Genomic DNA, 4,262 nt, shown 5'->3' on the forward strand with positions numbered 1-4,262 from the left:
GAACGGCGTAATCCTCAAACAAGTTCTGGATGTGCTGCGTGAATGTTGTGACGAATTCGAAATCACAGAGATACTCGCTATATGGACTTTTGTAACAGATCTCTGCATGTCACTGGTGTCAAAAAATGCAAAAACTGACGTTGGTGAAATAGTTGCAAGTCTGGTCAACTATACCCTAGAGCAAAACATGATAGCCTGCAGAGATTTTCTATTCTGGTTAGACCATCTGTAAACGTCGTTTTACTTTATGTACTGCCGATCTATCATTTTCTTCACTACTTCAATGTATACTCGAAAGTATAATGTTGAAATAAAAAAAAATCTGGTTAAAAAATGTCTGAGCTCATAATAATAGTATTATAATAGTATACATGATAATATTTAGAATAATAATATTTAGAATAATTAAAAATACTACATGATTTAAAAGATTAAATATTTAAATATTTGATTTCTGCATTTAAATGACTGTATTCCCGAGGTGGCAACCATTTCCAAGATGTGAATACCTGAAATTGTGTGGTGATTTTTAAATTTTTGAAATTGTGGTGTTTGATTTTGTTTTTAGCATCGGTTCCTGCATCATAGAGGGTATTTAATAAGTTTAATAAGATTATGTGTTCTGTCATGGACGACTAGACACTAGTCATGGGATGTCCAGCAGAGAGAAGGGCTTGAGTGGACACACCCTGTGGTCACATTTTTACCCGCCACAGCAAACCTCCTGTCGTCCTCTCACTCTGCCTTTTCCCCCGCTTCGCAACGTAGCCATCTTACAGCTTTCCAACCCTGCGACAGCCGTAACATCAACCGCCACGGCATCTTTTTCAAGCCAAATGGAGGAGCAGGTGGGTTACTTAAACACGGCATTCAGCAACCTGGCCCTCTCCAGCCCCATTTCCTCCCGTGGAGTTGAGGATATGTCTCACCAGCGACCTCCGACTTGTCACAATCCTGGCATGCGTCGGGAACTGGAACGCCTTGACACCTTTCAGAATTGGACTCTTGCTACATTAGCTCCAGCTGAGCTTGCCAAAAGTGGTTTCTACTACGTTGGCCAGGGCGACAGAGTGGCTTGCTTCAGTTGTGGAGGCCAGCTTAGCAACTGGGAACCGGGAGATCGGGCAGCATCAGAGCACCAGAGGCATTACCCCAACTGCCGCTTTGTTCAAGGTGACCGTGCAGATAATGTACCTTTATCTGGTGGCGGCCTTTCCAATGGATCGGCAATGCAACAGTGTGAAGAAAGGTTGCTCACATTTGTCAACTGGCCCTCAAGAATAACTGTTCGACCAGACCAATTGGCTAAGGCTGGTTTTTACTATGTTGGTCGTAATGATGACGTGAAGTGCTTTTGTTGTGATGGTGGACTCAGATGTTGGGAGTCTGGTGATGATCCATGGAGAGAACATGCTAAGTGGTTTCCAAGATGTGAATACCTGTTGCAAGAAAAGGGCCAAGAGTTTGTTCATCAGATTCAAGCAAGATTTCCAAGACTATTTGAACAGCTATTGACTAATGGAGACAGCGACTCAAGAGAATTTGTTGATCCAGCTGCTGTACACCTGGGTCCTGGAGAAGATGCAGTGATGATGAACAATCCTGTGGTGAAGCAAACCGTTCAAAGCAAAATTCTCGCAAGTGGAGAAAATTACAAAACCGTTCAAGAATTGGTGTCTGATTTACTACGTGCGGAAGATGAGAAGAGAGAGGAGGAGCGAGAAAGTAAGTTTCTTACTTTTCTTAAGAAACATCATCTTGCCGTGTCACAGCGGCTAAAAAGTGTGCAGTGCTTAATGGACCAGACATTAAGAGTATGACATTATTCGTAACTACACTACAGTCAAGCAGCAGACAGGGCAGCTCATTGAGTTAGTCCTGTCGAAAGGAAATGCAGCAGCAGAGGTCTTCCGCAACTGGATCAAGAAGAATGATGTCTGCCTGCTGAGAGAACTGATGGCCCAGACAAATGAAGCTGCATCACCGAGTCAAGATCTTTCAGACTTGCCTATGGAGGAACAGTTAAGAAGACTTCAAGAGGAGCGCACATGCAAAGTTTGCATGGATAAGGAAGTGAACATTGTCTTCATCCCCTGTGGTCACCTAGTTGTGTGCAAAGAATGTGCGCCTTCTCTACGCAAGTGCCCCATATGTAGAGGCTTGGTCAAAGGCGCTGTCCGTACTTTCCTATCATAAAGTTTTCCTATCATTTGGATTTGCAAATTTACATTTAACTTGATGATACAACTTAGTCTAAATAAGAGCAACGTAGAGTCCTCGGATTTCTTAAAAATAACGCAACAACAAAACATTGTGACAAACTTTGACAACATGTTGTATGGACAAAATACTGTTTGAAATATTTTTGTATAAATAAGATCTAAGACGCCTAAGTACAGTTTTTCAACCATCTAAAGTTTTTGAACAGACGCTGTTTAGTAAAAATAATACATAAGTCTTCTAAGAAGATAAATAGAAGATATGATTTTAATAAAACTTTTATTGACATATATAAATATCTAATTTAAACTTTTAAGGTTATGCTTTTAAATGAATTTAGTATAAAACTCTGGATGTACTCTGGAACGCGGACTAGATTTACTGTGACATTGTCCCCCGAGACTCATCTGGTCTGTTACCCTATATCCTGAAGCTTCAGTTCACACTGTAGTTTATCTCTGAAGGATCTGGGGGTGTTTTGTTTGACAACTTAAACTATTTGCTTTTTGGATTGTTTTTTATCGTTGCATAAAGAAGTACTTCACCTCTCTGGAAATGTAAGGTGTTTTTATTTATATATTTATTTAGCTAAAACTTTTTTTTTACATTTTTGAAAATGTAGTTTTCTGTGATGGTCGTGTTTAGGTGTAAGGGATAGAATATGCAGTTACGGTACAAAAATCATTGTGGCTATGGAAAGCCATAAAAATTGAAACCCCGCATGGACAAAAAATTATGATTGAATCTTTACATATAAATGAGATTTAAGACGACTAAGTACAGTTTTTCAACCATCTAAAGTTTTTGAACAGACATTGTTTAATAACAATTATACCTTAGGTTCAATTTAAACAAAATCATTACAGTAATCTTCTAAAAGATAAATAGAAGATATGAATGTATTCAAACTTTAAAGATTTTTTCAAGCAAGAAAGTTAAGAAATTTAAACTTCAAACTAAAACAATCTTTCATTTTTAAAAGATCATATTTAAACTTTTACGATTATGCTTAGAAATAAATTCAAAAAGATCAGCGTGTTTAGGTGTAAGGGATGATAGAATATGCAGTTAAGGTACACAAATCAATTATGGCTGTGGAAAGCCACAAAAATTGAAACTCCGCATGGACAAAAAATGCTGATTGAATCTTGAAATGTTTCATTGAATGATTGAATTGAAATGAGATTTAAGACGACTAAGTACGGTTTTTCAACCATCTAAAGTTTTTGAACAGACATTGTTTAATTAATAACAATAATACTTTAGGTCACAGTAATCTTCTAAAAGATAAATAGAAGATGTGTATTTATTCAAACTTTAAAGATTTCATTTAAACTTTTAAGATTATACTTTGAAATAAATTGAGAAAGATCAGCGTGTTTAGGTGTACATGATCGAATATGCAGTTACGGTACAAAAATCATCATGGCTATGGAAAGCCATCAAAATTGAAACTCCACACGGACAAAATCTTTTCATATAAATGAGATTTAAGACGACTAAGTACAGTTTTTGAACAGACATTGTTTAATAACCGTTAAACAAAATCATTACAGTAATCTTCTAAAAGATAAATAGAAGATGTGTATTTATTCAAACTTTAAAGATTTCATTTAAACAATCTTGTATTTTTAAAAGATATAATTTAAACTTTTAAGATTATACTTCTTATAAACTCAGCACCTGATATCCTGATCACTGAATTTGTGTGACTCTCTGACACACACACACACACACACACACACACACACACACACACACACACACACACACACCCTTTGGCTGGTGCTTTTTGAAAGCTCCGCAGGTCAAACGCTGGTGTAAAGAGGCCAGAGGGCCCTGATTTCTAATAAAGATATTTTTTTATTTTTGTGAACCCGTTTCATTTATTGCGTTGTTTCATAAGCTGTATGTTTTTTCTTCAACTCTCTAAACATTTAACTGATTGTTTCATAACATGTAGGCCTATGTTGTTTTTGTTTTGTTTTTTTCTTCAACTCTATAAACATTTAACTCATTGCAATTTTTTGTGAATCCATTTT

The 4,262-nt window shown here is 36.8% G+C and overlaps 1 pseudogene across 1 annotated transcript; it reads left to right on the forward strand.

Annotated features, from left to right (window-relative positions):
• The first annotated feature begins 567 nt into the window (after window positions 1-567).
• On the forward strand, window positions 568-2,817 carry LOC309501358 (putative inhibitor of apoptosis; annotated as a pseudogene). Its single transcript has 2 exons — window positions 568-2,700; window positions 2,783-2,817. The product of its transcript is annotated as a putative inhibitor of apoptosis (transcript).
• Window positions 2,818-4,262: the final 1,445 nt, after the last annotated feature.

The sequence above is a fragment of the Leuciscus leuciscus genome (genome assembly GCF_965113295.1).
Source record: "Leuciscus leuciscus genome assembly, chromosome: 6".
NCBI lineage: Eukaryota > Metazoa > Chordata > Actinopteri > Cypriniformes > Leuciscidae > Leuciscus > Leuciscus leuciscus.